General features: G+C 37.8%; 1 long non-coding RNA gene across 3 annotated transcripts in view; it reads left to right on the top strand.

Moving 5' to 3' along the window:
* The window catches only part of LOC120096272 (uncharacterized), a 139,611-nt gene that overhangs the window by 81,899 nt on the left and 45,673 nt on the right, over positions 1–12,039 (top strand). For all 3 annotated transcript variants that reach the window (XR_010057046.1, XR_005492528.2, XR_005492527.2), the window contains one exon: positions 5,579–5,732. This is a non-coding gene — a long non-coding RNA (uncharacterized LOC120096272). The remainder of the gene's footprint in view (positions 1–5,578; positions 5,733–12,039) is intronic.

The following is a 12,039-nucleotide window of genomic DNA, read 5'->3' on the forward strand; positions in this document are numbered from 1 at the left end:
AGTTCCCACAAGGTTGAAAAGATTCATCAGTGTTGTAATGTGTATCATAATATCTCCCCCTTAAGGCTAAATAATGTTCCATTATAAAATTAATATCTTTCAATTGGCCGCATATATGTTAGTAGATAAATGTGTTTGTTCCATTCCTTAGCACTTAGTAGAAATGCTGCTATGAACATAGGTATACAACAACATCTATAAGCCCCAATTTTCAATAATTTGATATATAAACACAGAAACCTTCTGAATTATGGATGTTTACTATTTTAGAGTGTGTGTGTGTGTGTGTGCGTGTGTGCGTGTGTGTGTGTGTGTGTGTGTGTGTGTGTGTGTGTGTGTGCCACTGCACCCATGTGGAATTCACAGAGAAACACTCAGGTGTTGGTTTTATGCCTTCATCACTGAATTGGGAATTGATAAAAGTTTACCAGGGTCATGAGACTACTGTGTTTGACTGCTGAGCCATCTTGACAACCTGGTCAAAGAGAACTTCCATGTTTACCATATCATAAGGCTACTGTACTATTCTCTATAGTATCACTATTTAACATTTGTAATGACAGTACACCATAGTTTCATTTCCTCCAAATCTGTACATTTTTTTCTACATCCTGATGATAGTGAGAGAAGCAGGCTCTAATAGTGAATAGGGTTTGAGAGATGCCCCCACTTGGTAAGTTTCTTGCTATGAAAATATTAGAATTTGAGTTCAGTTCTTCACACCCATATACAAATATTAAAAATGCTTCAGGCACACATGTAATCTAAGTTCTGTGGGTCATGGACACAGGAGTATGTCTGGGGCTATTGTCAGATATTTTAGTTCATTCTATTACCAGTGCAACCTAATACACTTGGCAGGTATTAAGCATTTTTAAGGCTTGTTAAAATAACAACTTGTAATAATGATAATTTTTTTGATTTTGTATATAAAGCATCCCTTTGATAGTCAATTTCCTGTAAATAACCTAATATGTTGGAGATGGGCAATTATAGTCCCCAATGAATGGCTCTTGGGCTCTCACTGCTTCCTGCACTGCCTTAAGCAGAAGAACCCAGTGCACTGTCATTATGACAACTCTGAACATCTTGAACACTCAGTAGGTACCTTAAGTCAACCACACAAAAATGGAATCTGGTTTCCTGGCTTGTGAAGGTACTGTTTCCTGGCATGTGAAGGTAGTTCTTCAGTATAGGCTAACTGAAAATGTTTGTAGCAAACGTTCTGCTTTCAAGCTTATGTGAACTCCAGATGGTTCTTAAACTATTTCCATCCTGGAGAGAGGGGAAATGCTTCCTCTACTGGACTAGAAAAGGGACTCCTGTGACTTTTGTGAAGAGGCAAGGCTGTAACAGGTCCAGATGGATGACTGTGACTATTCAACTTCATGCTGTATAAGCAGATGTTCAAGCTCATTGACAGAGTCAACTGGGAGACACTCCCAGTGCTGCTGTTCCTGGTGGTTCAATGTGAGGTTTCAGGAATCATCTTCTCTGGAGTGATCTTTCCTTTTATAAGTGTAGGAGCACCAGCTGATCAAAAGACATAAAAAATGCAACAGATAGAGCATGGCATGGTGACAGCACCATCAGTTGAATGGCAGAGCTAGCAGAACTGCATTGGCTACAGTGACTGAGCACTCAGCAAGCCAAGCATTGTAAGCAAGACAGCACTATTCCTGCCAGCCAGGGAAGCTACAGCAGCACTGGAGGTAATAGGGGCATGGACTCCACCAAACACTGTGGCTTCCTGGGTGCCCTTGATGAGTCACCAAGCAGTTTTGATCACCCAAAGTGGTACCAGTAGCTGTTCCTTGTGAAAATGGTCAACATTCTGTGAGGGACAGAAGCCAGTCATGACATTATCCACCTAGAATCTTAAATCACATATGAAGTAAATCCTACATTCAAAAGCTAAACCAAAACACACCTTGTTTTATGAAATTATGATAGAGGATAAAGGATTTTATATCATTAATAATAATAGCATACAAATAAATTTATGGCCACACAGACACAACACACATACTACACAAACACACAAACACAGGGGAGGGAGGGAGACAGGGAGAGAAAGACACACACACACAGAGACAGAGAAACAGTGAAAGAGATAGAGACAGAGACAGGAACATGCTAAGACAATGAAAAGAGATTTATCTTGTAAAATATTAATAAAAATAATAATAATAAAATAATAGTCTTACAAACATAGTTTATTCTCTTCTTAAAATTGCCTTTGAGATCTGGCAAAATGTAACCTAACATACATCATGTACAAGATAAACAATTTGCGATTGACAAAAAATAACTTCACAATCTGTGAATTTGAAACTATCAATGGAAAAGAAAATGTCTATCACCAATAGGAAAGCAAAATTAGGATATATGAATGAGAGCAAAATTCCTGATTCTAAGAATAATATTTACAGTTCATGGCATACAATTAAATAGGCAGTGGTGTCATTGATGCGAAAGACTTCATAAACATATTGCTCTGTAATATAATGGAGCATATGCCACTAATAATGAGTGATGAACACTGAATTTGAAGACAATACTGGTAACAATGTAAGACACTGGGATAAGAAAACTATCTTATTCATTGGTGAATGAGTTTAATACTTCTGTCAGTATTACACTTACACATATGCAATTTAGGAATAAAAATAAAATTTGGAATGCAGCCTGCAGCACATTAGGTTTTAGGTGGTTTTTGAGAATCTTACATATTTAATGAAAAACTAACACAGACATAAGGAGGAATCCTAAGTATGGTATTATGCAAATATTCTTTGATCTCTAATTCATAAAGAGTAGGGATGTGCATGATTATAGAACACTTCAATGATAGCTATTTTCTTTAATGTAAAATAACAAAGCTTTTTACATATTTATTTTTACAAAATAACTTAAAACACTTCATCTAAAAACATCTGTCAATAAACATTAGTGCATTATTTTTACTTACAATAGTGATAAAACCGAACCAGAACCTAGAATATACTACCTAATGAAGTGCTTTATTTTTGCATCTTGCCCACAATTGGGAGTCATTAATTATATTATTTCTTCTGTGACATTACAAGGATTGTCAGATGTATATCTTTTCTATTAATTATTTCATAAAATAGTTCCATAGCTTATTTCATTTTACTGCAGTCACTGCAAATATTACAGCATGATTCATGAATTTTAGTCATATGCCCTGCCTTTAATTTGCCTTTGGTGAAGAAAATTGCCTTTTGATTTAATAATGCTCAATTCATAATATGCAAAGCCCTGTGTGTCAGTTAGAATAGGGTCCCAATTGTTTTTCTTGCTCTGAACTGATATAAATCCTATCTATTCATCACATTCCCAGGATATTGCCTATTACATCCCCCTTTAACTATTTTTATCTTTTGTCTTCGTCTTTTTCTTGGTCATTGATCAATAGGCAGAATTGGATGTATATAAGTTCTGGTTTTAAACCTAAGAAAGTCTCATGATTTATGACTTGCATGAATGCTACTATTTTATAATCTAAAGAGCATTTGCAATCTAGAGACATTTATTTTAAGAGGAAGAAAAGAAAATCTTATTTTAATATCTGCATTTTGGGAAAAACCTAGTTTCTTATTTACTTGAAAAAGGTTACTGTGAGAAAACAAACACACACACACACACACACACACACACACACACACACCTAAATACACACAAACATATATCGTCCATAATAGAAGAGTTCTGTGTCCCTTAAAAGTCACTTCAGTATCTAGGAAAGTAGCTGTTGATCATAAGGTCTCCATATAAGTACAACAGAAATGGTCTGTTTAGCAAAGTCCTCTACAGTACTATATACATATATATTATATTGTGACAGCAAGAAATTTTAATTACTTAATATCTAAAAAGAGCTACTGACTGTTATATAAATTTGTAGACTTTTTATCATTTCAGATAATTGTTGAGCAGAAACAGACTAGAGAATTAATTTGTATGCAAGTAAACTTAAAATTTTATTTCTTGGATTTTACAATATTATTTGTAGAATATTTTTAGGATATTTATTGAAGACAATCTAATTAGAATACACTTTGAAATACCAGCAAAATGGTAGACAATATCCAGTCTGATATTTTTCTTAAACCTGAAAAAACAACCGCAAATATTGTATTTTTAAGCACACATGTGTGTGTCTTTCTGTTTGTCTACCTGTGTTTGTCTGCCTATGTATCTCTTTGTGTATCTGTTCATGTGTCTATCTGTGCTACTGGAGAACAGTAATTGAACGTGTGTATCAATTCTTATATATACTTTATGTTTTACTTTGGAGACAGATTATCCATAAGACATGGGCCTCAACAAGAAAGCTCAGCCAGCATCTGGTCAAGGATTCCTAAGTATCTCCCTGTCTCTACCTTCACATTATTGGAATTATAAGTCACATTATAATGCCTTGATTTTTCTGTGGCCCCTGGAAGTTAAACTCACGTCTTTATACTTGATTTTAAGGATAACCTTATACTTATTACCCATACTATTACTCCTTTTTATAGCCTTACACAGTTACATCTATGAAATTATGAGGACATATTTCTAGAAATATTAGGACTTGCGAGAGAAGTTGAAGCAGCATGCAGACCACAGAACTGAACTGAAATGATAGGAGTTATCCATCTTTCTTTTTGTCTGTCCATCTTTCTCTTGTGTATATATGTTGCTCTGTCTGTCTATCATCTATCACCTATCTAATCTGCCATATGTTAGAAATGTAGAAGTGATCTCAGTGTGATAGCATCACCTCTCTCCCACACTGATAGATTAGTATAGAGGATTTTTCCAAACAGACATTTTTATGGTAATAAAAGAAGACTGTATGATCAATATCCATCTTATCAAATGCTGAAGTGATTTTTTACATGACAAAGAAATCTTCTGTTATGGAAAAATTTGAGCTCTGATAGAAACAAATTAAAAGACAAGCCTTAAATTGACCAGTTACAAATATTGTGTTATCTCTGCAATTTTACTCATGGTAGTATCCAATAAGAGTTGACAACCAATCTGTGTTCTATCCATAATGATCAACTGATAGCTTTCAAAACTTCTGTGGCAAGTTCTACTGTCATAAGATTGTTTCCAGATAGTCTTCTGCCTTGATTATCATTCTAACACTAAGACCTACACAGACTTATTATTCAGTGTTTTTATTTCTAAAATGTGTGGACACTTCACTCTTTCATCGAAAACACCACTTTATGAAACCTCAGAACCTAGACAGTCTTCAAACCTTCCTACCTTTCTCACTGTCTATGTAAGAAATATAGTTGGCAACTGCACCCAGTCAAAAGTCCTGTTCTTACTCAGTCCACAGACACTGAACCTGAAAGTCACTTCAGACATTTCTATGAAAAAATGTCTCATAGCAAATTCCCCTGTCCACTGGCTCTTATAATCTTTCTGGCCCCTCTTACATAAAAATCCCTAAGAGTTAGACATAGGAATTATTTTGTAGATGTACTGGATGGGACTGGGCTTTACAACTATGTATTTTGAGTCTAGTAGTTTTTTTTTTTTTAAATGACATTAGGAGACATCACAAGCCATATCCTACAAGAAAGATCAGAGGAAGAGAATGAACAACTTCACCCTCACTGTCTCATCAGGGGACAGACTGCATACTTTCTCAGCGTGAAATATCTTGTGAAAAATTTGACCCCCTCCCCTGGAAAATCTGGATAAAGGTAAAGAGCCACATGATTGCTCCAGATCAATGTGTCTGGGTATTCTGACATGGGCGGGTGATAAATTTGGAACTAGAACACACTGACAGTTGACATAGTACAATCCCTGAGGCAACAGGGACTGCATGATTCAGTCTCAGGAGATTGAACATACTAATTTTTTTATTAGTATGTTCAGGCAGTGAAGAAAGTTTTGGCTAACTCTTGCATTTCTTTTCTGACTAAATGTTACCATAACTAGATACTTCCAAACATTTCTACATACTTTAAGCACTCAAGGTAGGTCTTTATTTGTGGAATCCTGGGGAACATGTGTGAAAATCTTAACCTGATAGGTTATTTATTGTTGTCATTTGATGCAGAGAGAGGGAGAAGGGAGGAATGAAAAAACTACAGTAGAAGAAGATGGAGAGGGAGAAGGAGAGAGGGGGAAGGAGAAGCATGATAGACAAAACGAAAAACAAGAGTGAAAGAGGAGGGGAGATGAAAATAGACCTTAGTTTTATTGTATGGTCAGTCTTCTAAATCAGAGCTTAGTGCTGTGAAGATAGCTTGTAAATGGCTTTGCTGTGTGTTGGATTCATTTTACACAATGAGAGGGACACGAGCAGCCTATCATAAGAAATTACTCTGCAGAAAGAGTTCCTGGTATTTACATGTTTGTAACACTTCGATTGTGCCCCTCCCAATACATATGGTCTATGATTTGCATTAACTGAGACTTCTGGGTGTATGCCCATATATGCTTCTGCAGTTCTAGACACAAGCAACAGCATGAGAAATATAAATATGCCGATTCCATCATGCTCTGAGCCAGTCTAAATCATCACCTCCCAGAGGCACACAAAGCTTAACAGACAGCGAGAAGAATGCACAAATGTTCTACTAAGCTCCCAGACAACAGCTTGAATATTTTCAATGACCAAATGAGTTCCTGAATTTGGAATTACACCACATTATTCAAGCTGATATACTCGCTGAACTTCAACCATAAAAATATTCTGAGTTGCTACACAAGTGGAATAAGGAAAAGTAAGACATGAAAGAATAGCGTTGGTACAAAATGTCGGTATGTCTGAACCCTCAGGAGAACCCGTGGTTTTCTGCTATCGTGGGTTAGCCTTTAGTAGAAACAGCTTTCTACTACAAAAGAGTTCAGTTGCATATGAGAAGCTGTTTAGATCATCTTTGAATTTCATCAACTTTTAATTTTGTCTTTCTCTTAAATGTGCTATAATTCATGTTACAATCCAAATATAATTTTTATCCATTTTTGTACATTTTGGGGGAAATTTTTTTTTATTTATTACAATTCAGTCATGGCTCCCATTTCCCGTCCCACAGTTCCTCATCCCATTCCTCCTTCCACTTGTGTACAAGAGGGAGACCCGTGAACAGTCTTCTCCATTCCTTGGGCCTCAAGTCTCTCAAGGATTAAGTGCGTTTTCCCCACTGAGGCCACACCAGGAAGAGCTCTAATATTTATGCGCCAGGGTCCTCGTACCAGCCCATTATCACTCTTTTCCTTTCTCCATCTTTATGAAATTGGGTATATCTTATTTACATTTCAAACGTTATTCCCCTTCCAGGTTTCCAGGCTAACATCCCCCTAATCCTTCCCCCTCCCCTCTATATCAGTGTTCCCCCTCCCCATTCTACCCCCATTACCGCCTTTCCCCCAACAATCCCGTTCACTGGGGGTTCAGCCTTGGCAGGACCAAGGGCTTCCCCTTCCACTGGTGCCCTTACTAGGCTATTCATTGCTACCTACGCAGCTGGAGCCCAGGGTCAGTCCAGGTATAGTCTTTGGGTACTGGCTTAGTCACTAGAAGCTCTGGTTGGTTGGCATTGTTGTTCATATGGAGTCTCAAGCCCCTTCAAGCTCTTTCAGTCCTTTCTCTGATTCCTTTAACGGGGGTCCTGTTCTCAGTTCAGTGGTTTGCTGTTGGCATTCGCCTATGTATTTGCCATATTCTGGCTGTGTCTCTCAGGAAAGCTCTACATCCGGTTCTTGTCAGCCTGCACTTCTTTCCTTCATCCATCTTATCTAGTTTGGTGGCTGAATATGTATGAGCGTTTCTTCAGCCTCTCTTCTAAGCTTTGCCTCCCTATCCCTTCTGAAGGGTATTCTTGTTCCCCTTTTAAAGGAGTGAAGCATTCACATTTTGGTCATCCTTCTTGAGTTTCAGGTGTTCTGTGCATCTAGGGTAATTCGAACATTTGGGCTAATATCCACTTATCAATGAGTGCATACAATGTGTGTTTTTCTGTGATTGGGTTACCTCACTTAGGATGATATTTTCCAGTTCCATCAATTTGAATTTCATAAACTCATTGTTTTTGATAGCTGAGTAGTATTCCACTGTGTAGATGTACCATATTTTCTGTATCCATTCCTCTGTTGAAGGGCATCTGTGTCTTTTGAAGCTTCTCACTATTATAAATAAGGCTGCTATGAACATATTGGAACATGTGTCTTTGTTATATGTTGGAGCATCTTTTGGGTATATGCCCAAGAGAGGTACAACTGGGTCATCAAGTGGTGCAATATCCAATTTTCTGCAGAACCTCCAGACTGATTTCCACAATTGTTGTACCAGTCTGCAGTCCCACCAACAAATGGAGGAGTGTTCCTCTTTCTCCACATCCTTGCCAGCATCTGCTCTCGCCAGAGTTTTTGATCTTAGCCATTCTGTCTGGTATGAAGTAGAATCTCAGTGTTGTTTTGATTTGCATTTCCCTTATGACTAAAGATCTTGAACCTTTCTTTCTCTCTTTCTTTCTTTCTTTCTTTCTTTCTTTCTTTCTTTCTTTCTTTCTTTCTTTGTTTTTTTTTTTCAGAGCTGGGGACCAAACCCAGGGCCTTGCGCTTGCTAGGCAAGCACTCTACCACTGAGCTAAATCCCCAACCCTTGAACATTTCTTTAGGCACTTCATAGCCATGGTGTCTCCATCTCTTGGAGCTCTGCGTGGTTCAGGTTAGTTGAGAATGTTGGTCTTCCTATGAGGTTACCCTCCCCTTCAGCTTCTTCAATCCTTCCCTTAATTCAAGCATAGGGGTCCCTGAATTCAATCTAATGGTTGGGGGTAAGGTAAAGTTAATTTGTAGAACAAAAGCAGCCTTGTGTGAAAATAACATCTCCTTGAGAGGCAGACACTGTGATAAATGAGAAAAAGATTTGCCAGAATGAGTCAGAGATGGAATAGGCTTAACTCACACCAAAACAGCATAAGAAAAAGAGGCTACTTAAGGTCACCAAAGGGAGAGAAAAAGATATGGGTGTGATAGTTTTACAACGAGAGGTAATAGAGAGAACAATCTAGACACAGGTGAAGACAGAATGATCCGGAGGTTGAGGAGCCAAACAATTAGAACATATTTATGAAGTTAGCATGAGCCAATCAATTTAGTGAGAATCGATTTAGCGAGAAGCTGGACTGAATCAGGCAACTTAGAAGATTAGATTGTAGGAAGGCTAAAGGTTCTAGGCCTAAACCTAGGAATAATTAGAACAGAGAAAGAAATACTCTTGGCTAAGCCCAAGCCTTCTCTTTATAAAGCTGGTGCACAGCTCTCATATCATCCCTTCATTTGGGAAAATAAGATGGATATTTACAACACCAAGTTGAATAAATCATGCAAAGGGGAAATTAGAAAGATTTTATCCATTTCTACTTCTGCTTTGCAGCTGAGGAATGAACATGCTTTAAATTCTTGCTAACCCAGTTAGAGCATCCTATACATCTGCAGCTTATTCGCCTTTTCAGTGCACTGGGTCTTTAAACTGTGAGTCAAATAGACCCTTCCTTCATTACATTGCTTTTGTTAAGGATTTTGTCACAAGGAAGAGAAAAGTAACTAATACCTTTGGTAGAATACATTTGACGCCACTTTCTCTTTTGGTATCTTAAGAACATCTTGACAGATCTGAAGACAGTTGCCTATTGACTGGATGAAGTGTCATATAACATCATCTCAGAAAAAAGCAGCTGCTTGCTCCAATTATCAAATTTCAGAAAATGACCTAAGGTGTAGACAAGTTACACTTACCAATTAATTAATCTCTACTATAATCGACCCAGACACAGTGCTTACAGTCCTCACTACCTGCCCCAATTTTCTGGATTTCTAAATGAAAGATACACACATGAAGCCTTACATTTTAATAGGCCTTATACAGTTCAATGGCTGGGCCACTCCCATACGTCCACACGTCTAAAACCCCCCCTTTGATATTCTTGAGTTATTACTTACTACAATCAATATTTCAAAATCGTTGCCCTAGACCCAAGGGAGGGGAGGGGGTTAGGACTGTTCTTTCCCTGACCTTACATGTTAGGTGTCTCTCTGTCCTGCCTTCTCAGGCATGGCAGCTACCCTTTACCCAGCATGTCAGTTATTCCTTCCTCCTCCATAGCTCCCTGGCAGGGGGATGGAGCAGGTGGATTCCTGAAGTCCTGCCTCTGTCTCCCTACACAGCCATTGGCAACCAGAAACTTAATTTATCCATTAAAACCAACTGGCGAGACCTTCAGTGTCTTGCCTGCAGACTCTCATGCAATTTAGGGGAAGCAATTAACATAGTACCAGCTTTAGCTTAAACCACAACATAGGATAATTTGAATATAGTTCCTGCCATTGAAAGTTTATAGTGTACAAATAAGATCATTCATAAAAGAAAATCTTTTTATAGTATGGTATTTGTTTTTCTTTTTTTTTTTTTTTTTTTTTTTGGAGCTGGGGACCGAACCCAGGGCCTTCAGCTTGCTAGGCAAGCACTCTACCACTGAGCTAAATCCCCAACCCCGGTATTTTATTTTTTTAATTGGATATTTTAGTATTTACATTTCAAATGTTATTCCCTTTCCTGATTTCCCAGACATAATCCCCTTATTCCATTTGCCACCCCTTCTTCTATAATGGTGCTTTGCTCCCCAACAATGCCCCCTTCCTTCCCCTGGACATTCTCCTACACTGGAGGTCTACCCTTGGCAGGACCAAGGGTTTCTCCTTCCATTGGTGCCCAGCAAAGGCCATCCTCTGCTACAAATGCAGCTGGAGTCCTGGGTCAGTCCTTGTATAGTTTTTGGATAGTAGTTTAGTCCCTAGGAGCTCTGGTTGGTTGGCATTGTTGGTCTTATGAGATTGCAAGCCCCTTCAGCTCTTTCAATTCTTTCTCTAGTTCCTCCAACTGGGATCCTATTCACAGTTCAATGGTATGCTGCTAGTATTTGCCACTATATTTGACAAGCACTGACTATTCCTCTCTGGAGACAATTATATCTGACTCCTGCCAGCATGTACTTCTTAGGTTCAACAATCTTATTAGTTTTGGTGGAGATATATATATATATATATATATATATATATATATATAGATAGATAGATAGATAGATAGATAGATAGATAGATAGATATAGATATAGATATAGATATAGATAGATATTCCAAACCTTGCTTCCATATACCCATCTATGAATATTTTTTCTCCCTTTTAAGAAGGAGTAAAGCATCAACACTTTGTTCATTCTTCTTGAGCTTCATGTGGTCTGTGATTGTATCTTGGATAATTTGAGTTTTTGGGCTAATATCCACTTGTCTGTGAATGAATAACTTGTGTGATTTTCTGTAATTGGGTTACCTCACTCAGGATGATATTTCCTAGTTCAATCCATTTCCTATGAATTTCAAGAAGTCATTGTTCTTGATAGATGAGTAGTACTCTATTGTGGAGATGTAAGACATATTTTGTGTCCTCTACTGAAGGGTATCTGTGATTTTTGGAGCTTCTCACTGTTATAAATAAGGCTGCTATGAACATAGTGCAGCATGTGTCTTTGTTATATGTTGGAGCATCTTTTGGGTATATACCTGAGAGGTATAGCTGGGTCCTCAGGTAATTCAATGTCCAATTTTCTGAGGAACCTCCAGACTGATTTCCAGAATGGTTGTACCAGTCTGCAATCCCACCAACAATGGAGGAGTGTTCCTCTTTCTCCACATCCTCCCCAGCATCTGTTATTGCCTGAGTTTTTGATCTTAGCCGTTCTGACTGGTGTGACATAGAATCTCAGAGTTGTTTTGATTTGCATTTCTCTGAAGACTAAGATGTTGAGCATTTCTTTAAGTGTTTCTTAGCCATTTTATATTCCTCAGCTGATAATTTTTGTATAGCACTCTACCCTATTTTTTATAGGGCTATTTGGCTCTCTGCAGTCTAACTTCTTGAGTTCTATGTATATTTTTAATATTAGCCCTTTATCAGATTCCTAATATGTTGGTTGCCCTTTTTTCCTAATGACATTG

Source organism: Rattus norvegicus, chromosome 13 (genome assembly GCF_036323735.1).
Source record: "Rattus norvegicus strain BN/NHsdMcwi chromosome 13, GRCr8, whole genome shotgun sequence".
Lineage (NCBI taxonomy): Eukaryota > Metazoa > Chordata > Mammalia > Rodentia > Muridae > Rattus > Rattus norvegicus.